We start from the raw sequence: 27565 nt of genomic DNA, 5'->3' as shown, positions 1-27565 counted from the left end.
AGATCTAATTTTTTAAGGATTATCTTCTATTGCCCCGGCATTCTTGGAAACTCTAATATAAAACATTTGTTTGGAATAGTCTGTTTTTTTATTTCATCTGTCAGTTTCAGAGATATTAGCAATCAAAGTGTTTTGCCCCTAATTAGTTAATTTTCACAAAAGAAGTTGTCCACTACTTTAACATTGATGATCTATCCATAGGATAGGCCATTAATGTCTGATCGGCCAGGGTCAGAAACCCCGTACCCCTGCCGATCAGCTGTTCTCGTTGCCGGCAGCAGAAGCAGGCAGCTGGCAATGTTCAGTTCCGGAGTTGCCCCATCAACTGATAGTGGCTGCGCCCAGGTACTGCACATCCTCCTATTTATTTGGGAGCAGTACCCAGCCACGGCCACTGAAGCTAAGCATTTACGGCCACGTGCTGCCGGTGCTGGGACCAAGAACAGCGGACTGGCGAGGTGGGGGTGTCGGACCCGGCTGATCAGACATTGATGACTTTTCCTAAGGATAGATCATCAATGTTAAAGTAGTAGCCAACCTCTTTAAGTCCAAGTGGGTGTTAGAAAGTTTTCACTAAGGGAGTGTACTTCTTCCACCTTTATGATGCTGATCAATCATAAAAAAATGTTTTATTCCGCTCCTCAGCCTCTATTACATTGTGTTCAACATGAAAAATTTGCTGAAAGGTTCTCTTTAAATATGTTTCACTGAGTAAGTCACGCAACTTACTTATATAGTTCCCATCTGAAATGTGCTCCAATCTTACAACGCAAACTCTTTTCTCAGGTTTTGTGTCTGACACAGAACACCACTTTCTGTGGTGGTAATGACCAGTGCTGGTTCAAAGGGGGCTGGCTGACCGCCTATCTCCGTAGCTAAGCCAGTCTTCTTCCTTGTCGCAGCTCCTGTATAGGCAGAGGGGGGCTGGCTTAGCTATTTACATGAGCAGCTGGCCCCTGTCACATAGTTCTGATAACACCTGATGAATGTTCATTAATTATAAATACTGTATTCAATGGTTATGACTGAGGAACATGTACAACTGCATAGGCTGATGAAGAAGTAACTGAACCTTTAGGGGTTGTAAAGCCATGAAAATTGTGTTCCCAAAAGAATACTTGATTGATACTTCTTTATCAGATTGATTGTGCTCTGAACTGGTAGGGTACGTGCCCGCAATCAGGGCCGCGAGTCTCCTCCGCAATAGACCGCAGCTACTTGTACCCACAATCAGGGTTTGGGGCGCTGTGATCTCTCACTATGGAGAACGCTTGCAAGTCCGCAGCAAAGAATTGACATGCTTGCTGCTCGGAAATCCGCACCGCAGGTCAGTTTTTGCTGTGGTCCGTACATGCACAGTAGACACGGGATTTCTAGAAAACGTATCCACTGTGCTTGTACTGTACAATGCAGACACGCTGCGTCCAAAACGCTACAAACACTGATTGTGGTCACACAGCCTTATATAGTAGGTAAGAAAGGGCACACTCACATGTCCCTTTCATCAAGAGGTACAATGGGGGAAGGTTCACTAATGCTAATTTTTAGACAATCCGGAATTCTGAAGATGTCACTAGCGATCGCACCCGCCCCCGTCGTTTGTGCATCACGGGCAAATCGCTGCCCGTGGCGAACAATATCGCTAGGACGCGTCAAACGGACTTACCTTCCTAGTGATGTCGCTATGGCCGGCGAACAACCTCTTTTATAAGGGGGCGGTTCATGCGGAGTCAGAGCGATGTCAATCAGCGGGCCACCAATAGAAGCGGAGGGGCAGAGAGCAGCCGCATTCACTTCACTCCCACCTCGTTGCCGGAGGACGCAGGAACGCTGTTGTTCGTCGTTCCCGGTGTGTCACACGTATCGATGTGTGCTGCCTCAGGAACGACGAACAACCTGCGTCCAGCACGAGCAACGACATTTGGAAAATGAACGACGTGTCAACGATCAACGATTTGGTGAGTATTTCTGATCGTTAGCGGTCGCTCGTAAGTGTCACACGCAACGACGTCGCTAACTAACGACGCCGGATGTGCGTCACGAATTCCGTCACCCCGACGACATATCGTTAGATACGTCGTTGCGTGTAAAGCGGCCTTTAGTGACTGATACTGAATTCATTTTGATGCATTTTACATTTTTAGCCAACTTTACACTTTTTGGTTGGTTTATTTAGTACTAAACATTTTAGCCAAAATTTGATAGCAAGTCCTGCCCTCTGGATGAAGTAGAAAAATGTAACAACCTGGCTCGGTGCAGTGAATGTATTTGTTTGTTTTTTTTTATATACTTTTAAATACGTCTAAAACACGATTCACCAGTTTTTTACATGACCTGTGACAGATTTTGATACTTTTTATCACACGGTCTAGGCTCTATCTCACGTCACCTCCTCCCTCCTCTGTCAATCACACACCCCAAAGAACAAATATTAGGTGCACGCAATACAAGCGCAGCAATACTTACTATTTGCTGGAATACTTTTCCTCTTTCGGATAAAATGAAGTAGATACAACAATATATATCCAGTATAAAAAATACATGAGCAAGTTATTCATTAGCCATTGCGATAATGCTTCTAAGAATTAGTACATTGTGCCCTACTGACAATGATAATTCTTCGATGCTGTTTGCATAGTTTGACCATGTATCGGCATTATATTGTGATGGCCAAGTTATACAAATAGCATAGCATGACATGATGGGAAGTAAAGGTTAATGTGCGGCTTGCTGGATTTGCATTGGGCTACCAGTCCTGCGGGGTATAATCTCCCCCAGTGTTTATAGGCTTAATTACAGCAAGAAATGTCGCTGTCGATTTTAATGATATGTCTGTGTCAATGGGTAAATAAATCATGGGAAAAAAGTGCTTCATACAAGTTTTCATACAACTGCAGTCCTATGCAAAACTAATATCGCTTGCTTGCAATGCAGTGCAGCAATGGGCTCATCCCAAATATGTAAGGGAACTCCTTCACCACAGACACACCTCCCAAAAGATATTCACCCTTTCAATGCCAGGGGCCCTGTAAGCTGTCATATTGGGGAAATAGAGATCACAACTTACAGGTTTTAGAGGGGTCTTCTCCTTTTCCTAAAGTCTTCTCCCCTGACTGTGTATGGAGTATGGGATTCTTGCAGGGATTGTATTTAGCAGCTTGAACCGGTGGGAGCCAGATACCACGTTACAGAGGGGCTGCACACAGCAAATCCAGAGGGTCGGGTGTCTGACAGGCAGCATGGGGGAGAGGGAGGTGCACTCACTCACTGAGCACACTCACACCAATGGCAGGGAGCTGAGCAGGGAGCCGCCTTGTGTGGGTTTGGTTCTTGGCAAATGTGGATTTCATTGGATTTAAAGTTAGATCTGAAAGAAGCAAACTGTTCTCAAATACACAAAACAAGAGCAATGCTGCCTGCCAGGGCTGGAGAAGACTGCATTCCTGTAGAGAGTGTGGATTCATGTCCCCTGCAATGCCACTGAAGAAGGACAAGAAATGAGCCCCTGACTGCACCTCATTACCCCTGAATCTCTCTTCTTCCCAAAATATTTCCATGTGGTTATACTCAATTTGTCGGCATTAGCACAGATCCTTTACAATTGCCTTTTAGTACTGAGGAGCCATCTCAAAACTACCAGGATTTTGCTCACAAAGAGGATAACCTCAGAATTTCAAGCAAAGTCTATGGGAATTAGGGATTTCTTGTGCGCACAATACTGTTCTAAACGCTGCGTTTAATTTGCATAATTTTGGGCAAAAACTCAGCGTTTAAAGAAGCAGCATGTCAATTGTTTTGCCATTTTGGCAGCATTTTGCTAACATTGAAGTCAATGAGAAGTTTCAAAACGCATTCACCAACAAAATCCTAGCGTTTTACAAGCTTTTTGGATGCAGAAAACAAGCGTTTTTGACAAATTAAATGCATGCGTTTTAGACATTATATAAAAGGCATGATATATCCCTTTACACACACATATAGTCCGACAATTAAAATTAAGAAAAACATTAATTTAACGTTAATTTCTACATAAATATTAACAGTTATCCTTTTAATAAAATCAGCTATTTTGCTTATGATTTTAATCTTGAAATTTATCATTTGTTTTTACCATTTTTTCATAGTGTTTGAATGTCATCAAAACGCATCTGACTTAAAGCCATGAAAAAGCATGTAAATCGCGGTAAAAACGCGGTGAAAACGCAAGCGTATTTATAGCGTTTTAGAGGTCAAAAGCAACTTTGGCAAATACCATTTCCGCCAGAGGATGCGTTTAGAACTGCAACTACCTCAACACAAAGTGCGGACATAGCCTAAATCTGTTTTTTGAATATTAGAAATAATGGTCTATCTATTCTTATACTTAATTCCTGCAGTTCTCCGGGGGGTGGGGATTCTGATAGGATGGGCTTGGCTGCCACCAGGTGCTACTCAGGGATACGCGGTACTGTGACAGCTGGCCCCAGAGATACGGATAAAGACAGTCTCTAATATTGGACGATGCAGCTGGGATGTCTCATAAAGCTGGATGCCTGGAACCGACCAAGCTGGAGAGTCTGGCAGATACGGCAGGAGTGGCGGCTATGGCTGACAGGTGTAGCAGATACAGCTGGTACAGCAGGCACGGGTGGTATAGCAGGTGCAGCAAGTACAGCTCGTACAGCAGGCACAAATGGAACATTGGATGCAGCTGGTCCACAGGTACTAGGATATTGATATGTGTTAGTACACACAGCAAGACCACAGCAGATGGGAAGGGACCTGAACATCTAGCAACGCGTCTAAGGTTAGACAACATTGCTCAGGCACTTCCTATACGTGAAGGGCGTCTTAAATGCCTAGTGTGACACGCCCATGGGGCCTGCGATTTTACTCGTCACTGGGCCGGTGGTGTCGGTTTGGGATGTCACAGTGGCCTGGCCCGCTTCCATGACCCTGTCGGTGTCAATAAAGATGAAGGGGTTGGGGATGTTGGGAGTAGTTGTCTCGGGACGCCACCTGTGGTATGCGGCTATCAGAGGGAGCCGCCGCTGCGAAGGGTCTCTCTCTTTTGGGGCGGATGGTAATGCAGCTCAGATGTTGCAGCTCTCCACAGGCAGAGCTAGGCCCCAGGGAGGATGATGGTGGTTGTAGTCTATGGCACCGGAGCCTAGGGGCAACGGCAAGGATGGGGACAACATAGAGGCTGAGGTCAAAGTTCTTTACTCACTACAATGTCGTCACCATTAAATGGCGGTTTCCATCGTGATTGGCTCCAGTCGATCCCGGATAGTTCAGAGGCTAGAACCGGTGTCGTGGACCGTGAGCCCTTCATCCCTGCACTGTGTTTGATGAATCCCTGTGGCTTGAAGCTACGCTGGGACCCCGTACCTTGTTAATTTTCCTGTCCCATATAGCAGGCAGTGCGAGTCCGTTGTTGGGTCGTCCCTTGGTCACGACTCCTGGCTCTATATGCTGCTTTGCCCCGGGTGCTTGTGGTGGGCCAGGAGACTTGTTTTCTAGATTGGATTTGTTAGAGGGGCATAAAGTTCCCCCCAACCTTGGGCTCCACACCCCATCTGCCCCAGGCCTGAGGGAGCCCTGTGCTCTCCCTCAGCGACCATGTAACTCCTGCGTCTCACATGTTCCACTGGTGAACTTCGACTCCCACACTGTGTGTGTCTCCTACTTCCCCCCTGATGTGCTCCTCCCTCTTGTGACCCTGGACAAGTGGGTGGGAGACCCCATATGTTCTGGCGATCATCCTAAAAACCCTACCCTAACCCAATCCCCAGGGAAAGGAAAACTAAAGCGGGCTTCACTCGCAACGACATCGCTAATGAGATGTCGTTGGGGTCACGGAATTTGTGACGCACATCCGGCCTCGTTAGCGACGTCGTTGCGTGTGAAATGCAGGAACGACCGTTAACGATCAAAATTACTAACCTAATCGTTGATCGTTGATACGTCGTTCCTTTCCCGATTATCGTTGCTGTTGCAGGACGCAGGTTGTTCGCCGTTCCTGCGGCAGCACACATCACTTCGTGTGACACCGCAGGAACGTCGAACGTCACCGTACCTGCGGCCGCCCACATGAAGGAAGGAGGTGGGCGGGATGTTCGGCCCGCTTATCTCCGCCCCTCTGCTTCTATTGGGCGGCCGCTTAGTGACGCCGCTGTGACGCCAAATGAACTGCCCCCTTAGAAAGGAGGCGGTTCGCTGGCCACAGCGATATCGCTAGGCAGGTAAGTATGTGTGACGGGTCCTAGCGATGTTGTGCACCACGGGCAGCGATTTGCCCGTGACGCACAACTGATGGGGGTGGGTGCTTTCACCAGTGACATCACTAGTGATGTTGCTGTGTGTAAAGCCCGCTTAACAGTGTGTGTGATGAATGGTGTGGTTACTGGTACTGACCTCCTCTTTACCCGGGATAAATACTGCACCTTAAATGAGGTGCAATACCCAGTGGCAACTGAAGCCTCAGGGGCGCCACATACGCTCACAGCAAATTCCAGCTTATCCGCACTACAATGGTACAAAGCAATATTTTGATTATGCAGAACAATTAACATTCTTCCCTTTATGGGAGGCAATACCACTTAAACGTTGCAACATGATAACCCTAGCAGTCAAATAAAAACTTTGTATATTTTTCACATAGCCTATATAAAAGTAGCATATCAAAACTTTGCATATCAATAAAACTTAGAAAAATAGCATTTCAATTACAAAAACTGTCGTCATAATAAAAGTCTTCATCATATATAAAACAGGCAAAACTTTTGCAATAAAACATTATATTTTTGGAGGCAGGACTCCTGATCTTCTTCCTTTTTCGGCTGGGGTGGGCAGGTACAGCTTTTCGCGCCATACCACCGCCCAGCCCACGAAGGGCAGATACACCCAGACCACCTATATGAAGTGAAAGCTGCACACCAAATTCAGAGAAATATGAACAAGCATAACTGCTTTATAATACATAAAGAATGAAAAATACAATTAGCCATATGAAAAATTTAAATGTGACATTGCATAACTGCTGAGGATTATTTGAGAAAAAAAGAGATATTTAGCTAATATATTGATCAATTCATTACTGCCCCATTGCCACTTCACGGTAATCTCTTATTTATGGGGTCCCTAACCAAATGTTACCTCTATATGCAGTTAAACCTCCTTGTGTGTATGGGTACCTAACCAAAAGTTACCTCTATGTGTGGTTGAAACCTGCTTGTGTATGGGAAGCCAGGGACCTGGCTATATAGGAAATGGAATAAAGATGACTAAAGGGCGGGACTGGGTTCTCAGACAGAAAAAACTGCATAACAATCAAAAAAGACTGCTGGAACACCATTGTAAATGTGAACAGGGTGCTAGCCAAAATATACACAATCTATATGAAGTGAAAGCTGCACACCAAATTCAGAGAAATGTGAACAAGCATAACTGCTTTATAATACATGACGAATGAAAAATACAATTAGCCATATGAAACATTTAAAAATTGAAATGTGACATTTCAAATAATCTTCAGCAGTTATGCAAAAAAGAGATATTTAGCTAATATATTGCTCAATTCATTACTGCCCCATAACCACTTCACGGTTCCATCCCTATATAGCTAGGTAGCTGGCTTCCCATACACAAGAAGGTTTCAACCACATATAGAGGTAACTTTTGGTTAGGTACCCATACACACAAACAGGTTTTAACCGCATATAGAGGTAACATTTGGTTAGGGACCCCATAAATAAGAGACTACCGTGAAGTGGTATGGGACAGTAATGAATTGATCAGTACATTAGCTAAATATTTCTTTTTTTTCAAATAATCCTCAGCAGTTATGCAATGTCACATTTCAATTTTTCATATTAACTTTTGGTTAGGTACCCATACAAACAAGCAGGTGTGTCTCTCTCTTCTGGGATGGATGAGGTGCAATACCCTGTGGCGACTGAAGCCTCAGGGGCACCACAAGTGCATCATAGCCATAGGGTTCTGGGTTAGAGGTGGCTGGTCCTTTAAGAATAGGTGGTTGCGCACACATACTAAGTGCACTCTCAGGAGACCTGCGTGGCATGCGCAAGCCCTGCAAGCCAGTGGCAGGGAGCGGAAAAACAGGAGCTACAACTGAGTGGCTGGGAAGGTGAGTGTACATGCGTCCCTACCAGGAGGAAGGAGCAGGACAGTGCAGGGATGCTGGTAACACCATAACAGGCGCATAGTCCCTCCCATTTGGCACAGGTGATTTTAATTAACAGGAGACTGCAAGAGGGGTCTGCCTTTCCTTTTCTCCCAGTTCACATACTGGGAGCTGGTGTAAGGTGAGTTAATCTGCTCCCTTCACAGGGTGTATGTGCTGTGTGATGGCAATTGTTGCAGTGATTTTGTGTCTGTGGGGCGGTGTGACCCTGAGTCATGGGGACTCAGCATTGCAGCATGGGTGCTGTGAGGCACCAGGTCGCCTGCCCTGCTGGTCCATTGTCGCTGTCGCGATGGTTGGCACATGGTTTCGCATCATTAAGGCGTCAGAGTTAGGGACCCACTCAGAGGTTTGCCGTGACATGGCAGTGGGCTTCATACAGTCTGATCAGAATGTTAAACCAAGAACCTAATGTCTAGGTATTTAATTTTTTGCCTGACGGCATTAGATCAACTTATGAATTTTGGATGTGCGGCCATTTCTTTTTTCTACCATATTGTTGCATAGTCCTTAAGAGAGGCCAACTTTCTGCTGCCTCAATAACTGCAGAGTCCAAACGTCCTCTGCGATTAACATCAGCACACAAACTATGTGACTGGTCCTTCATGGTATGTGTTTCCAGTTGCATTCAAGCCTTATATTACCAATGACAAGCACCGGATATAGTGGTATAAATTTGCCATCACTGGACTCTGGAGCAGTGGAATCATGCTCTGTGGAGTGATGAATCACGCTTCTAGGTTTGGTGAAAGCCAGGAGAACTTACCTGTCTCCTGAAGATATGTGTTGGTATCACAATACTTTTGTGCATATGATGTATTTTACACTACTGAACATGTAATTTCTCTCATCAGGCTTACAATCTGCTTTAGGCCTCCTTCACACATCTGTGTCTCCGGTACGTGTTACTTCCGTTTTCACATGTACTGGAGACACGGGTACACATAGACCCATTAAAATCAATGGGTCTGCGCAGAAGTGCGAGTTTTCACATGGACCATGTATCCGTGTAGAGCATACGTGTGTCCGTGTGCTCCACACATAGACATGTCCGTTTTTCTCCGGCACCACGGATGTCACACGGACCGCACGGATGTGCTCCGTGTGACATCAGTGTGATATGTACCGGAAAAAAACATTTTTCTGTGAAATAAAATGAATTTCTACACTAACCTTCTCCAGTGATGCTGTCTCTGCCGCTGCTGTCACTTGCTTCCGACCCCCGCTCATTATGCTCATCGCATATTCAGTGCACCGAGAACCGGAAGCAGCAGCAGCGGGAGTCATCAGGGCCAGAGACCGTAGAGCAGAAGACATCAGCACCACAGACAGCAGCACCAGGGACAGGTGAGCATAAAGTTCCTGTTCCCGTGTGTTATCACAGATAGCACACGGAGAACACTCATGTGCCAAAATCACGGCACATGGAGGGTCATACACACTTTTTACAAGTCCATGCAAAACATACGTGTTTTTCACGGACGTGTGAAAGAGGTCTAAGAAAGAGCCCAAACATAACAGATCTGGTCAAATTTGAACCTTGGGACCTAGTGCTACAAGACAGTAGTGTGTACTACTGACCCTACAGAATATCACAAAAGTGAATACACATCTCCCATTTTTGTAAATATTTTATTACATCTTTTCATGGGACAACACTGGAGATATGAGTCATGACACTTTGACACAATGTAAAGTAGTCAGTGTACAGCTTGTAAAACTGTATAAATTTGGTGCCCTTAAATAACTCAACACACATCCATTAATGTCTAAATTGCTGTCAACAAAAGTGAGTACACCTTCAATGAAAATTGCCATATTGTGCCCAAAGTTTCAATATTTTGTGTGGCCACCATTATTTTCAAACACTGTCTTAACTCTCTTGGGCATGGAGTTCACTAGAGCTTCACAAGAGCCACTGAAATCCTCTTCCAATCCTCCATGATGACATCCCAGAGCTGGTGGATGTTAGAGACCTTGCGCTCCTCCACCTTCCCCACACATACTCAATATGGTTTATGTCTGGAGACATGCTTGGCTTGCCAAGCACCTTTACCATCAGGTTCTTTAGCAAGGAAGTGGTCATCTTGGAGGTGTGTTTGGGGTCATGTTAGCATACTACCCTGCAAACCAGTTTCTGAAGGGAGGGGATCATGCTCTGCTTCAGTATGTCACAGTACATGTTAGCATTCATGGTTCCCTCAATGAACTTTAGCTCCCTACAGCTGGCAATACTCATGCAGCCCCAAACCACGACACTCCCACCACCATGCTTGACTCTAGGTAAGACACACTTGTCTTTGTACCCCTCACTTTGTTACCGCCACACATGCTTGACACTATCTGAACCAAATAAGTTTATCTTGGTCTCATCAGACCTCAGGTCATGGTTCCAGTGATCCTGGTCCTTAGTCTACTCATTTTCAGCAAACTGTTTGTGGACTTTCTTGTGCATCATCTTTGGAAGAGGCTTATTAGCGATAGCCATGCAGGTAAATTTGATGCAGTGTGCGGCGTATGTTCTGAGCATTTACAGGTTTCCCCCCCACTCACACCTTTAACCTCTGCAGCAAACTGACAGCACTCATATTTCTATTTTGAAAGACACCCTCTGGATATGGCACTTGGCATGTGCATTCAACTTCTTTGGTCGACCATGACGAGGCCTAGTCTGCGTGGAACCTGTCTTGTTAAACCTCTCTATGGTCTTGGCCGCTGTACTGCAGGTCAGATTAAGGTTGTAAGCCATCTTCTTATAGCCTAGGCCATCTTTATGTAGAGCAAAAATTAATTGTTTGCCATGAGGTAAAATGTTGAACGTTGAACTTCCAGTGACCAATATACAGTGGGGAAAAGTATTTAGTCAGCCACCAATTGTGCAAGTTCTTCCACTTAAAAAGAGAGGCCTGTAATTGACATCATAGGTAGACCACAACTATGATACAAAATGAGAAAACAAATCCAGAAAATCGCCCTGTATAATTTGGCAAGATTTTTTGCAAATTATGGTGGAAAATAAGTATTTGGTCAATAACAAAAGTTCATCTCAATATTTTGTTATATTTCCTTTGTTGGCAATGACAGAGGTTAAATGTTTTCTGTAAGTCTTCATAAGGTTGGCACACACTGTTGGTGGTATGTTGGCCCATTCCTCCATGCAGATCTCCTCTACAGCAGTGATGTTTTGGGCCTGTCGCTGGGCAACACGGACTTTCAACTCCCTCCAAAGGTTTTCAATGGTGTTGAGATCTGGAGACTGGCTAGGCCACTCCAGGACCTTCATATGCTTCTTATGAAGCCACTCCTTCATTGCCCTGGTGGTGTGCTTGGGATCATTATCATGCTGAAAAACCCAGCCACATTTCATCTTAAATGCCCTTGCTGATGGAAGGAGGTTTGCACGCAAAATCTCACAATTCAGGGCCTCATTCATTCTTTCATGTACACAGATCAGTCGTCCTGGTCCCTTTGCAGAGAAAAAGCCCCAAAGTATTATGTTGCCACCCCCATGCTTCACAGTAGGTATGGTGTTCTTTGGATGAAACTCAGCATTCTGTTTCCTCCAAACATGATGAGTTGTGTTTCTACCAAATAGTTCTACTTTGGTTTCATCAGACCATATGACATTCTCCCAATAATCTTCTGGATAATCCAAATGCTCTCTAGCAAACTTCAGACATGCCCGCACATGTACTGGCTTAGGCAGGGGACCACGTCTGGCACTGCAGGATCTGAGTCCCTGGTGGCTTAGTGTGTTACAGTGGTCCCAACTCTATGCAGGTCATTCACTAGGTCCCCCCGTGTGGTTCTGGTATTTTTGCTCACCGTTTTTGTGATCATTTTGACCCCACAGGGTGAGATCTTGCGTGGAGCCTCAGATTGAGGGAGATTATCAGTAGTCTTGTATGTCTTCCATTTTCTTATTAGTGCTCCTACAGTTGATTTCATCACACCAAGCTGCTTGCCTATTGCAGATTCAGTCTTCCCAGCCTGGTGCAGGGCTGCAATTTTGTTTCTGGTGTCCTTTGACAGCTCTTTGGTCTTCACCACAGTGGAGATTGGAGTGTGACTGTTTGAGGTTGTTGACAGGTGTCTTTTATACTGATAACAAGTTTAAACAGGTGCCAATACTACAGGTAATGAGTGGAGGACAGAGGAGCCTCTTATAGAAGAAGTTACAGGTCCGTGAAAGCCAGAAATCTTGCATGTTTTTAGGTGACTAAATACTTATTTTCCACCATAATTTGCAAAAACAATCTTGCCAAATCAGATTAGGTGATTTTCTGGATTTGCTTCTTCATATTGTCTTTCATAGTTGTGGTCTACCTATGATGTCAATTACAGGCCTCTCATCTTTTTAAGTGGGAGAACGTGCACAATTGGTGGCTGACTAAATACTTTTTTCCCCCACTGTATGAGACTGTGTGAGCAAGAACACCAAATGTAACACATCTACTCCCCATTCACACCTTAGACTTTGTTAAATAGAGTGACATTACATCGGGGAGATAAAATGGCTAATTAGGCACAATTTTGAAATTTTCCTTAGGGGTGTACTGACTTTTGTAGCCAGCGGATTAGACATTAATGACTGTGTGTTGAGTTATTTAGAGGGCACCATAGTTACACTGTTATACAAGCTGGACACTGACTACTTTACATTGTATCGAAGTGTCATATCCTCAGTGCTGTCCCATGAAAAGATGTAATAAAATATTTACAGAAATGTGATGGGTGTATTCACTTTTATGATACTGTACATAATCCAATAGATTCATATAGCTACAGTTTATCCTTATATGTTTAAAAATGTTTAGAAAGTTGAGTGTTCAAACTACTGGGATAATCATAGAGTATTAATTTATATTAATTAATAGTAATGAGAAATGTATAGTAATGTGTAGCGCACAGTACCAAGGTTTTTAGGCTGGGCATGTTATCCTGTTCATGACAAGGCCGTGACTGTCGTTGTCATGGGCGGCCTAGCCCGGGGCTCCGTTGCCCAGAGTCGTACAGAAGATGGCTGAGAAAGGAATGATGGGGATAGTTGTGAGGTTTTTGTCATGACGCCACCCGAGGTATGCGGCCAGGGAATGGGCCGCCGCTGCTGTCGCTGTCCTCCTGGGCAGATGGTTGTAGTAGCCAGGGATGGTCTCACTCTCCACAGGTAGAGCGGGCCCCGGGGAGGATGATGAGGATGATGAGGGGAGTAGTAATGGCGGCAGGGAGCGGCAGTACAGGTAATAAAGAGTCAGAGTCTATAATTGCGATTCCAGGTTGTTTACTCACTTTTGTACGATACCGCTCACCCAGTTAATACCAGTCGCTTGCTATGATGGGCTCCGTCGAAGCCGAATCCCTTTAGAAATCAGCCCGGTTTGGTGTTTAGTGGGTTTCTCCTTGTAACGCCTGTCTGTGGATCCACTGGCTTGAAGCTACGAGGGTGTGACGACATGGACAATAATATAAAGAACCTCAATTACCAGAATAAAATGTAACCTTTATTAATATCTAGAATTAGTTAAAATACACCCAGTGACTGTGAGCACACATAGGGGCATACAAGCAAAAAAAGGGGCATTACCAAATGGAATCCCTCTAAATCAAGAAGGAAGGGACTGCCCTTAACTATGGGGAATTATATGCTGGCGTGTGTGTAGCATACACCCCCTTTTTTAGAAAATTAATTTTTTTTCTTTTTTGTTGATGCCCCCCAGATATCAAAAAGTATTCATTACACCATAGGTGCACAAAAAGGTAGAAGGGGTGGACAGTCTCTATGGAGTCCCTATCTCACCCTATACATGCTTGCTCCTACCTACCGACGGGGGGTTTGACGCCGTAGCTTTTTGGGCGCCCCCGTTCCACGTCGGCTTACCCTTATGCACCCTACCTCAAGGTGAATGATTACTAAACAATTTTTAGAAATTCAAAAACATTTTTTAAAAACATTCATGGATCAGATCAAATGCAATTATTGTACAATCTGTATGAAAAATATGCAAAGGGGCCTAAATGACTAATCCTCAATGCATTCTGATCATCACATAATAATTGAAACCATGGGGGCAGAGTAAGGTGGAAGGGGAGACACTCTCTATGGGATCCCTATCTCACCCTATACACACTAACTCCTACCTACCAACGGAGGGTTTGACGCCGTAACTGTTTTGGGCGCCCCCGTTCCACGTCGGCTTTCCCTTGATACACCCTGCCTCAAAGGTGAACACTCTCTAAACAGTTTTTCAAAAATCACACATGATTCTACAAAGAAAAAAGAAACTGTACATATACTTTCACTGATATATTACAGAGTGTTTACTGAAAATCAAGATGTCACCCCTTGAAACAGGTGATAGGGTAAATTTCTGATTACCATAACTTATCGTACAGATTGCACAAAACTATATATACAAGAAAGAAAAAGGGAATATAGATGCAGTTACTTCCCTTCAGATGATCATTTCTATATGGCCTCGACGCGTTTCCCCTTTCTTATGGATATAAGGATCATCAGGAGGCAAAGGTTCCAGCTGTCAGATATGGTGATCCATGGCTGTGCGCCCTGGTCACAGGAAGTGCAGGGTTTAAAAATCGGCACCAATAGATCACATGGAGCCACCAACCAATAGCAGCCCCTGGCTATCTCATCCCCTACATTTGTCACTGCACATGTCACTCATGCTCTAGCCGATGACTCCCCCTGGTGGATGAATTTTATCCACTTTTGGGGGAGGTTCATTGATGATATTTTTTTGATTTGGTCAGGTAGCAAAATTGATTTCCACAGGTTTATTAGAGAGATAAACATCAATGACTTTGGGTTGTCATTTACAAGTGAAATTGAAACATCATCACTGTCTTTTTTGGATATTGTCTTTACGGTTGACAATGGTGGTCATCTTTCTTCACGGACGTATAGGAAGCCGACGTCAACAAATAATCTGTTAAGATGGGATAGTTTTCATCCAGTCCCTCTTAAGCGTGGCATACCGAAAGGACAGTACCTCCGGATGAGGAGAAATTGCTCTAATAAAAGAGATTTTTTTGAGCAATCTAATGATTTGCAGAACCGCTTTAAGCGAAGGGGTTACCCGGTTGAGGTTTTGAAGGGAGCTTTCAAGCATGCCTTAAATTGTGATAGAGATTCACTATTACGACCACGGGTGAGAACGATGGAGGATGACGTCATTAGAGTTATTGGCACCTACGATTGTCAATCAGATAAAATCTATGGCATACTTCGAAAATACTGGGGAATCCTCCGTGCCGATCCGGATATCTGTGACAACGTCTCTCTTCGTCCCTCGATCACTTATAGGCGTGGAATCTCCCTTAGGGACCAATTGGTTCACAGCCATTACCAAAGACCTACCCCCCCTGGTACTTGGTTAGATAGAAGACCTATAGGTTGTTTCCGATGTGGTGACTGTAAATATTGTAATTGGATTGGTACGTCAAAAAGCTTTTGCAGTGCTAGCACCGGGAAAAGATATTGTATCAGGGACTTCTCGAATTGTAAAACAAGCGGGGTGGTCTATATGGCCACTTGTAATTGCCCCTTAAACTATGTAGGTAAGACTACAAGGGAACTACGTAGATGTATTGGGGAACATCTAGGGGATATAAAACATAAAAGAGACACCCCCCTGGCCCGACATGTTTGGGAATTCCATCAGGGTGACAGTAGATCTATCTCCTTCATTGTGATTGAAGTGGTTAAACCTAGCCCCAGGGGTGGCAACCTTGATAAGATCATCCTGCAGAGAGAATGCAGGTGGATTTATTCCTTGAAAACGCAAGCTCCATTGGGCCTTAATGACAGATTGACATACGCCCCATTTTTGTAGTTCAAAAATTTATACCTTTATTTTCTCTTTGTCTTCAATTGGTCATTGATTCAATAAATTTATATATATAAAAACATAAAAAATATAATAAGATATTGTCCCGATTTTTATACCCCACCCGTCATTGCCCCGCGAATGGGGATTCACGGGCATTTGTCTATACACCTTTATCTTTAGGTGTTTGTTCTCCTGGTTATAATATTTTGTCTCTGCGGTTGTTTCTGCAGGTGTTAATTTATTTCACCTATGCTTTCTCCCTTCATCATCCATCTCCCTCTCTCCCTTAGCTCCTCCCCCTCCTTTCCCCCTTCCCCCCCCCCACCCCCCTCCCCTTGGCTTCATTTAGATGACGTAGCATGATGCGTCTTTGACATTAAGTGCTAAATATGCATGTGTGGTGGTACTCCTTTATGATCTTTTTGGGACAGAGATGAGCCATTATTATGGGTAATATGTATGAATGGATTAAAATAACATAAAATATACACATGTGCTCTCCACCGTCCTGGATTGATTGACTGTGGGAAGAGTTAGATGTGGGCGTGGTTAATAATGCCGGCAGATTTGTTTTAAATGTGCGGCTAATAATCATCTCTGAGAAGGGGATGATGATTTTTTACACGCCCCGCATGTAAATTAATCCTGTCCCATGTTAGGAGGTCTTATTAAGCGTATCTTATAATATAAGATCGATAGATCAATGCATATGAGCGGGTTGTCATCTTGCCCCGGGAAATCTAACTGAGCTCCGCATTGGGATGCCGGTGGTGGGACAGGAGACTGAATGGAGCACGCATCATCAGACAAGTACGCATGCGCTGTTATGTCACTTTGCCCGGAGAATTTAACCGGGCGCCGCATTGTTATGCCATCAGTAGGATAGGAGACTAAATGGGGCGTGGTTTGTTATACTAACAGATCAGTACGCAGGCGCGATTACGTCATGGTGCCCGAGGGATTTGACTGGGCGCCGCGCTGCGATGCCCTTGTAAGTAATATCTGTGGGGCCGGCAGACTTGCACACGGACACGCCCCCTTTGCTTCCGGTCTTGAATCGGACATCTGTGAGTAGGAGGTATATGCCCTGGAGGCGTTACCTCACTATGACTGTGATGGTGGGAGGTTCTGAGAGATGGATGGATGACGGGAGTGGTGACCTAGAAACAGGGGCGGTTTTAATTTTAGCTGCCGGTTTCTTTGAAGGTGCACGCAACTTCCTTGTACTTGCGTGCACTCATGTAATCAAGTCACTCATTGGCTAGAGCATGAGTGACATGTGCAGTGACAAATGTAGGGGATGAGATAGCCAGGGGCTGCTATTGGTTGGTGGCTCCATGTGATCTATTGGTGCCGATTTTTAAACCCTGCACTTCCTGTGACCAGGGCGCACAGCCATGGATCACCATATCTGACAGCTGGAACCTTTGCCTCCTGATGATCCTTATATCCATAAGAAAGGGGAAACGCGTCGAGGCCATATAGAAATGATCATCTGAAGGGAAGTAACTGCATCTATATTCCCTTTTTCTTTCTTGTATATATAGTTTTGTGCAATCTGTACGATAAGTTATGGTAATCAGAAATTTACCCTATCACCTGTTTCAAGGGGTGACATCTTGATTTTCAGTAAACACTCTGTAATATATCAGTGAAAGTATATGTACAGTTTCTTTTTTCTTTGTAGAATCATGTGTGATTTTTGAAAAACTGTTTAGAGAGTGTTCACCTTTGAGGCAGGGTGTATCAAGGGAAAGCCGACGTTGAACGGGGGCGCCCAAAACAGTTACGGCGTCAAACCCTCCGTTGGTAGGTAGGAGTTAGTGTGTATAGGGTGAGATAGGGATCCCATAGAGAGTGTCTCCCCTTCCACCTTACTCTGCCCCCATGGTTTCAATTATTATGTGATGATCAGAATGCATTGAGGATTAGTCATTTAGGCCCCTTTGCATATTTTTCATACAGATTGTACAATAATTGCATTTGATCTGATCCATGAATGTTTTTAAAAAATGTTTTTGAATTTCTAAAAATTGTTTAGTAATCATTCACCTTGAGGTAGGGTGCATAAGGGTAAGCCGACGTGGAACGGGGGCGCCCAAAAAGCTACGGCGTCAAACCCCCCGTCGGTAGGTAGGAGCAAGCATGTATAGGGTGAGATAGGGACTCCATAGAGACTGTCCACCCCTTCTACCTTTTTGTGCACCTATGGTGTAATGAATACTTTTTGATATCTGGGGGGCATCAACAAAAAAGAAAAAAAATTAATTTTCTAAAAAAGGGGGTGTATGCTACACACACGCCAGCATATAATTCCCCATAGTTAAGGGCAGTCCCTTCCTTCTTGATTTAGAGGGATTCCATTTGGTAATGCCCCTTTTTTTGCTTGTATGCCCCTATGTGTGCTCACAGTCACTGGGTGTATTTTAACTAATTCTAGATATTAATAAAGGTTACATTTTATTCTGGTAATTGAGGTTCTTTATATTATTGTCTTTAAAACTCAATTCAATTGAACTGTTTTTTTGTGACGACATGGACTCTCATGGGTTAAAGTTTCTTAACATTCAGCGAGACTATTGTTCTTATGTGTGCTAAGTCATGTTTGCTTAGCTATTGCTCTCCAGACTTTTCCAGTAATCATTGTATTGTAGTTGTGTATTGATAATGTAATTACCTTAGTAGCCATTGTCTAGTCGGTGACTTGCCGACTACATGTAGATATACTGAGTCTTTCTATGCACATCATTTAAATGAACATTATCCATGCAGCTTGAAATTCATCCAATGGGAGAAGCAATCTTGTCCAACCAATCGATGAGGACGCAGTGTATCCTAAGGGAAGGTTATGGCTATAAAAGGGACTTCTTTAAGCCACCAGGGTTGATGAAGGTTGATGGATGCTGATGGATCCAGTCTAAGCTCTTTGGAGCTGACTAGAGGATCAGGATATCTTATGGCTTCAATCTAGGGGCTCCGGTTCCGGTTGGAAACCATATCCACAGCCTAGGGATTTCGACCCCGGCTGCCAGGATTGTATCATCATACCAGGACTACCTAAGGAGGACACTCAGGTTGGGACAGTTCAGTCACCTGTTACAGACTTTGCAGACCTCACACAGCTTCCTAAATCTGGTGTTATTCCAGTCACGGTGGGTGCCCGCCGAAAGCGGGGTGCTGCTGAATTGGAGTAAGTAGCCCTGGAACCTGTGAGTCATGGACATTCTAAATCCCTGGTGAGCCAGCGGAAGGGTGAGACACTGTTGCCTGTTACATTTGTGTGTTTTGCTAGTTATGTGTTATGTGCCGTTAATTGTTTGGGGATCCAATAAAGTCTAATTATTGTGGTTCCCTCACCCTGTGTTGTCTGAGTAGTGTTACGCCCACGGTTAAGGAGGCCGGCGTTCAGTTGGGATGAGCCCTGAGCCACGCTGTCTTTCTAAAGGCGGCGGGTTTTAGTGGACGAGAGCACCCACTGAGCCCCGTGTACCCACAGAGGGGACCCTGGGTTTCACATGATGTACTCTTGTCCCTATCTGCAGGAGTTGCGGTTACGATGTGGGGCCCGGCTTAAAGCGAGACCCCGGATCCTATATGGCACTGTGCTGTTGGGCGCTGTGTGGTCAGGGAAGCTTGAAACTTTCCCCGTCCAGGCAGATTCTGGAAAACCAACATGAAGTATGATCTTCCCTAGGGTCCTGCCGCCCTGTGTGACGTCAGTTCCATGGGGAGAAGAGATCCCTCTCCCCATGGCAACCATTGTGAACTTCTCCTCCTTCCCACTGGAGCACCTGTAGATGTGACTGCTCCGCTACCCTCCTGCTGGAGAACTCTCTAACTGTTTTGTTGTCTCCTGACTTCCCCTACTGGCTGCACCTCCTCCCTCCAAGGTCCTAAGCTAGTGGGACTGGGGCCCCTGTTGAGGGCATCCTGTATTTGCCTCTCAGTCGGCGACCCCTTTATTACCCTACCCTAGCCCAGTCCCCGGTGGGAACAGGGCAGCCTGGTGTGTATTTGAATGTGTAATGTGGTGAAAACGGCACTGACCTCCTCAGGAACCGGGTTTAGCATTACACCCAATGTTGGGTGCAATACTCTGTGGCGACTGAAGCCTCAGGGATGCCACACTCCCCCACAGCAAATGACGGCTGTTATGATTCAGGGACCGAGGAGGATGAAAAAATGCATAATCCCAAAAAGGTAACATAGTGGCTGGAAACATAATGGACTGCAGACCTAATTCTGACACACAACTAGAAGTAGCCGTGGGGCGTGCCTACAATGACCTGGACGCCTCGACAAAGCCGGAGAACTAAATAATCTCACAGATAGAGATATAAGAAAGCTAATCTCCCTCGGAGCAGTCCCCAAAGATAGATAGATAGCCCCACACATGTAAAGGCTACGGTGATATAGAAAAACACAATACAAAGCCAGGAAAGACAGATTTCAGCAAAGGTGAGGCCCAAACTATCTTTATAGGAAAGGATAGAAAAGAGCAACTGTCTGCAGCCATAAAAACTCTAATTTATATCAGCACTTCTGATATGGAAAATCCTGAGGTCACACAACCTCTTCCCCACTGTATCAGCACTCTGATGTTACTGGGATCCAAAAACACTAATACAGATGAGGGACTTAATTAATACCAAGCATGACAAACACAATACCTTGCAGAATCATGGAGATAAGTATACAGACACTCCCAGCAGGGAATGATCCCATTCCACTAAGAACTCCACACAGACAAAATAGGAATCAAGCCTTAGTATTAAAGCAGAAAAAAACAACAAGAAAGTGGAAAACAAACAGCAGAGGTACAAAGACCACTTATCTGAGTGAGAGGAGTTATGGTAGTGAGCAGAGCTGGTTACAGAATGTCCTTAACACACAGGAGACATTGACCACCAGCAAGTACAAGAGAAAACTACTCAGTTAAATAGCCTAATCTGACCCTGATTGCCAGTCCTCCACAGGTGTGTGGCTTTCACTCCACACATCAACTGCACCGCCAGCACTGACCACAAGAGGGAGCCCCAAACTGGAAAACGTATTTATTGGGGGGTGTTACTGCTATGGACAATAAGAAACACGCTGCCACTTTAAGAGACAGAAACCTCCCCGTGTTTGGAGGTAATGGAATGTTCTGCTCCCCCTGCAGAAAGTGTGCTAATGGATAGCCCGAGTGTAAGAAGGGTAGTGAGGTTCTGTTTTTCTTTGGTATGCGTGTGAAGGAACACACAGCTGGTGTGTCTCAGAGGATTGGAGTTTTCTTCTGAATTGAGAGACTCACAGATCCCAGGGAACCAGCGAGGAATCTGAAGCAAGAAGAAGATTTTGATTTCCTTAACCCGGCCCAGGAGACGTGCGCACCTTCAGATGAGACTGTTGTTGGGGGGCCTCCGGGACTGGATCCACGTCCCCAGCATCACTGTGAGTTGAATATTGTGCACATACTAGGGGCTAAAGTAGGCTTCAGTAGGTAGAATACGGAATCCGTGTGGCCCGTTTAGCAGAGGCCAGAGAGGTTACGTGTAGAGTAGCATTGTACCTGACTGTTTTTGTGTTTTGAGAACCTGTAATAGTTGGAGCACTGTGCTATTGAGCGGACCAACTAGAGAATACAAAAGTGTTGTTAAATCACATTTTGCCACTGTATACCCCGTGTGTGAACCTACCTTCTCCACATCTTTCCCCGCCTGTTAATAAATACACCCTTGTGGCACGCACCTCGTCTTGTGTACTGTAACCTACTCTGCACCGCGGTGGTCCTCTCGGCTATCGCTTCAAGTGGCGCTGCGAGCAGGGTACGGTCACCAAGATGGAGGCAGCAGACAGCAACGGCGGGAACGCTAATGTTAATGGGGGTGCTGTGGGCAATGGTGGAACCCCTGCAAGGACACTTCCAATGGGCACCATATTTAGTGTGCTACCAAAATTCGATGGCAATAACATGGCACTGTGTGAGTGGGTGTCCCGGCTGCAGAGCACCCTGAAAGTGTATAACATTGGCCCAGAGCTTGAGGTGGACATCACTTTGACTGCCCTAGAGGGAGAAGCCCGTAGAAACGTCTGTCTACAACCAGAACCCACCCGTAGTACCCTGAAAGAGTTAGTTGGATTCTTGGAAGAGATCTATGGCGAGACTGCTAGCGCGGGACATCTTTGTGCCAAATTTTTTTCGAGGCTGCAGCGGGAAGAGGAAGGGATCTCTCAGTATGCAACAGCACTACAAGAAGTGTTAGCGGAGGTCCAGAGAAAAGAGTCAGATGGACTCGGCGGCATAGGCTCTACCGACCGGATACTCCGGGAACAGTTTTTTCTGGGATTGCATAGCGTATCCTTGAGGCGAGCCCTGGCAGAACGGGTCCAGCGAATCCGGCTCTTACTTTTTGTCAAATCCTAGCAGAAGCAGTAGCCCGAAGTAAAGAAGAAAGTTACGCATCTGGGGTGGTGCGCGTCCAAACCGCAACCTCCAGAGTGGACCCAAACCGCCAGGTGGGACTGGTCCAGGTGGTGCAAGACCTACAGAAATCCGTTCTCTACGTACAGGAGAAGCTGACCAGATGGAGCAAAGAATGAGGGACTTGTCTAGTGAACATCCTTACCAGCTGCACCCTCCTCCTTCCAACCTGGCCCATCATACTCACACAATAATTCCTCGGCTTTACCGATGGGGGACTGGAGGCTGCAGGCTTCCTCTCGTCAGCCACCAGAGGCACGAGGTATTCCCCAGCGAGGAGAAGACATCCACTGCTGGGGATGTGGAGATCGGGGGTATATTGCCAGGGGGTGCCGGAACAACACTCAAAGCCAACGGAAGCCATCGTTTAACTACCAACCCCCGCAGTACTGCAGCACTCTGCGGGGGAGGCGAGAAGGGAGGCCGCTCCGTATCATAATGAACATTTGATCGCTGGTTGTCCCATCCTACGTGCTGAATTTGAGAGTGTCCCAGTGAATTGCTTGATAGATACAAGTCACGACGATGCCAGAAGCATACTTCAATCAACATTTCCAGACACTGGCCAGGCCAGAGAAAGAGACACTTATCCGGGTGATTGCCGCTAATCAACAACCGATCCCGGTAACAGGAGTTGTGTGGATGAATGTTCGAATCTCTGGGCAAGAAGTGGGAAAAAAAGGGATCCTACTAGTCCCCGAGCTCGTCAACGAAGACGTACCTGTAATATTGGGGATGAATGTCCTACGTGAATTAGATCAGATTATGTTCACCAAACGGGGACCCGGATACTGGAAGCAAGCTACTACACATAAGCCTACACAAGAAGCACTTCAACGGCTGATCCGCGTCTGTGGGACGCAGAAGAGTGTGCCATCTCATTAGACGGTAGGGGTCATCAGGGCTGCTGGGAAGGAACCTATAATCCTGCCTCCCAGGCGAGAAAGTATATTACACCTCCCAGTGGGAACCAATTGCAATCTCGATGGTATAGAAGTGATTGTTCAGCCTGTAGCAACCGGAAGAGTGGACCAAGAAGTTATGATAGCTCGTACGGTAGCTGTGGTCCAACAAGGACGCGTCCCTATCAGATCCTTGAATGTGGGCCCCGGTGAGGTCACCTTGCCTCGAGGGACGGATCTGGCCCTGGTGTACGTACATAAAGGCGAGGTGGTGAGTCATAAAGAGATTTCCTTATCGCTGATAGAAGGTGCGGGGTGGACCCTAGCAGTCTCTGCGAGGGTCAAAGAGATGCCATCCCCAGAGTGGAGTGGAAAGGCCATCCTCGATCAGATGGAAGTGGATGTGAAATCGCTGGGCCCTGAGCATGTGCAAGCAGTAGAAGCTATGCTGTGGGAGAACCAGGCCACATTCGCTCGCCATGCTGAAGATTTCGGCTGCACTGAAGCCATCATGCATGAGATACCGACCGGGGAAGCTCGTCCGATTCGAGAACGGTACCGACAGATCCCTCCCAAGATGTACCAAGAGGTAAAGACGTTACTGAAGCAGATGCTGGATTCAGGAATAGTGCAGGGCAGCCAGAGCCCTTAGGCGGCCCCGGTGGTACTCGTCAAGAAAAAGGATGGAACCATCCGGTTCTGTGTAGACTACCGGAAACTCAACGCTTGTACCGTTCGCGACTCGTACCCATTACCACGAATCGAAGAATCCTTGACGGCATTGGGGAAGGCCAAGTACTTCTCCACCTTGGATCTAGCAAGCGGGTACTGGCAAGTACCTGTGGCGGAAAAAGACAAAGCCAAAACCGCGTTCATCCTCCCGATGGGATTGTTTGAGTTTAACCGGATGCCCTTCGGACTCTCCAATGCTCTAGACACGTTTCAATGGCTGATGGAAAAGTGCTTGGGAGACCTAAATTTTGAAGCGACCCTCATATATCTGGATGACATCATCGTGTTCTCGGCCTCGTTCAAAGAACACCTTGACCGGCTTGGACAGGTACTCGGGAGACTGCAGGCTCATAACCTATAGGTGAAGCCCAAAAAATGCCACCTCTTCAAGAGAGAGATCGAGTACCTGGGCCACACAGTGTCACAAGATGGAGTCCTACCCTCTGCAGAAAAGGTGGCGGCCATTCAGAAGTGGCCAGTCCCTCGAACGGTGAGAGAACTCAAGGCATTTCTTGGACTCGCCGGGTATTACCGTCGGTTCGTCAAAGACTTCTCGAAGGTGGCGGGTCATTTGAATGAGCTGCTTAGGGGGACGGCCGGAGTGTCGAAGAACCAGGGCATCTCTTGGGAATGCCCTTACTTCAGCCCCGATCCTGGCCTATGCGGACTTCGACCGACCATTCCTGCTGTACACAGATGGTAGCCTTCATGGACTCGGTGCAGTATTGTCTCAGATGCAAAATGGACATGAGAGAGTCATTGGCTACGCCAGTAGGTCCCTGCGGGACAGCGAAAGAAACCCCCACAATTATAGCTCCTTTTGACTAGAGCTCCTGGCCCTAGTGTGGGCCATGACAGAGAAATTTGCTGGCTTCCTGACAGGAACCAAGATCCAGGTCCGGACAGACAATAATCCTCTGGCCCATCTTGAGAATACCAAATTGGGAGCCTTGGAACAAAGGTGGGTGGCTCCCCTTGCAAAGTTTGACTTTACCATCTGTTATCGCCCTGCTACTGAAAACGCAAATGCGGATGGGCTGTCAAGAGTGACGGTGGAGACCGCAGTGGGGGATCTCGATGAACGATTAGAGGAGGAAGAAACGCCAGACTTTAGCAAGTTTGGGCCCTCGGTGGTTGCGTCCCAGTTAAGTAGGCAGGCTTGCACACTGCCCCAGTCCCTGGGGAGCACCAATGAAGAATGGGGACATGATCAAGATGCAGACGAAGGGCTGCAACAGATGAAACACTGGGTAACTGAGAAGCAGAAGCCAGACAAACAAGAAAGGGCTAACCTGGACGCCGAGATGAAGAGTGTCTTACACCAGTGGGATAGACTGGAAGTTCGAGGATCAGTGTTATATCGTAAGAGACAACAGCCAAAAGATATAGAGGCAAGATGGCAGGTGGTGATCCCCGGAAAAATGGCTCAAGAAGTAGCTAAGGAAGCTCACGAGTTTGGCGCTCACTTCGGACCTGCAAAGACCTACCAATGGTTACAGCAGTACATGTACTGCCCCAGGTTGGAGTCTGTGGTGGAAGAGATTTGCTGGCAATGTCGAGTATGCGACCTCATTAAAAGCACCAAACAAAGGGCACCCGTTCAGACCATACAGACTAAAGAACCGCTAGAACTGTTGATGACTCATTATCTCCTCGTGGGACACTCCGCTCAGGGACTACAATACTGTTTGGTTATGACTGACCATTTCTCCAAGTTCGCTGTAGTCACCCCGACTAGAGATCAGACTGCTGAGTCGGCGGCACGGGCCATATGCCAAGACTTCATCCGGGTGTATGGATGCCCGAAGCGGATCCACTCTGATCAAGGTGCATGTTTTCAAGGCAAGGTGATAGAGGAATTATGTCGTATGTATGGCATCGAGTGATCTCGGACTACACCTTACCAACCCCAAGGCAATGGAGCATGTGAACGCTTCAACCGAACTCTACTTCAAATGCTGAGAACATTAGAGGAAGATAAGAAGGCATGTTGGCCAGATTACCTGGCAGAACTGGTCTGGGCCTACAATAACCAAGTTCACTCCACTACAGGTTACACCCCATATCTACTGCTATTTGGAAGAGTTGGGTGAGAAATCATCGAGCTGAATTTGGAGCAGCCAGAGGATTTCATGGAATGAACTGTCACTTCGTGGGTGAAAGAACATCGACAATGATTACAGACGATACGTCGGTTGGCTTGTCAACAGCTACAGAAGAAAGAACATATGAGCCCTAAACCGATTCAAGAGATACTGCTTCAACCTGGAGATCGAGTGTTAGTCAGAGAGAAACGCCCCAAGGGTAAACTGAGTAAAAGATGGGAAGTTCAACCCTACAGAGTAATCGAACGGGTGTAAGCTGACGGCCCGGTCTACAAGGTGCAAATTGAGCGTGGAGCGTCCGGCCCTAGAGTACTATACAGAAATATGTTGCGACCATGCCGGTCTGAAGCTCTTTCTACGCCAAGATCTCCTGCCGTCTCTGCCCCACTCTCTGAACTTACGTCATCTGTGTGTGAAGTCGAAGATGACTGGTGGATAGTCACCGATGCAAGGGGGGACCCTCAGCCTTCCGGAAATGGAGATCCCATGGATGAGCCACTACCGCCACGAGAAGAAGAGGCCAGCCACGATTCCACTGCGGCTCCCACAGCAAGTGTTCCACCGGAAGCTAGCCAAGCCTGGCCTGATAGTCAAGATCTTAGAAGATCTCAGAGGTCTACGGCAGGGGTTCCACCAATCCGATATGTTGAACGGTGTACTAGGTCTGCTGTACTGCCATTGTTGTCTCCCCTACACGTGCTGTTGTGGCACCCTGGCCTAGCCAGGTCGTCACGGATAACACACAAACACCCCCACCCCCATTAGACAGGGACACCAGCCAAACCAAAACCCTTGTTGCCTCCCTCCAGTGTCTGATGTCCACACCAGGTGGGGTGGAGCCAAGCGGTTGGCCCCACCCACCGAGGAGTTCACAGGCCTGGAGGCGGGAAAAGTGACAGTTCAGTGTTGGAGTTTGAAGTGAGAGGAGCAAGCACTTGGGTGTCTGGGTTTGTGGCCCAGGCACTGACAGCAAGGTTGGCAGACAGTGGTGGCCGTCTGCAGGAGTGGTGGAGCAATGCGGAACCGTAGGACCGGGCTCAGGCGACGGCCCGCCAGTACCGACTGGGGAGCGAAGTGAAGCTAGCACACACAGGCAGGGCCATCGGACCCCGACCAGGCTTGGAGCCACCGACAATAGTCAGATCCGAATGTGACTGGAACCCCAGGGGTTTCACAACAGCAAAAGTCCCGATTGAAGGCAACAGCCCACACCATGAGGGTATACAGCTACCGCCTAAGGCTAGAGACCCAAGGGCCAGCGCCTGCGGGCAAATGGGCTCCTCCGGTACCCATACACCGGGGAGCGGACTACCATTGGGAAGCCATAGTAG

General features: G+C 46.5%; 1 protein-coding gene across 1 annotated transcript in view; it reads right to left on the bottom strand.

The window, feature by feature from the left end:
* The window catches only part of SLC7A2 (solute carrier family 7 member 2), a 201741-nt gene extending 198514 nt beyond the window's left edge, over window positions 1-3227 (bottom strand). Inside the window, exon 1 of the mRNA XM_075347088.1 lies at window positions 3068-3227. The gene's annotated coding sequence lies outside the window, so the exon portion shown is untranslated. The remainder of the gene's footprint in view (window positions 1-3067) is intronic.
* Window positions 3228-27565: the final 24338 nt, after the last annotated feature.

The sequence above is a fragment of the Anomaloglossus baeobatrachus genome, chromosome 1 (genome assembly GCF_048569485.1).
Source record: "Anomaloglossus baeobatrachus isolate aAnoBae1 chromosome 1, aAnoBae1.hap1, whole genome shotgun sequence".
NCBI classification, from domain to species: domain Eukaryota; kingdom Metazoa; phylum Chordata; class Amphibia; order Anura; family Aromobatidae; genus Anomaloglossus; species Anomaloglossus baeobatrachus.
The sequence above is the reverse complement of the archived record's forward strand: the minus strand, read 5'-3'. Positions and strand labels throughout refer to the sequence as shown.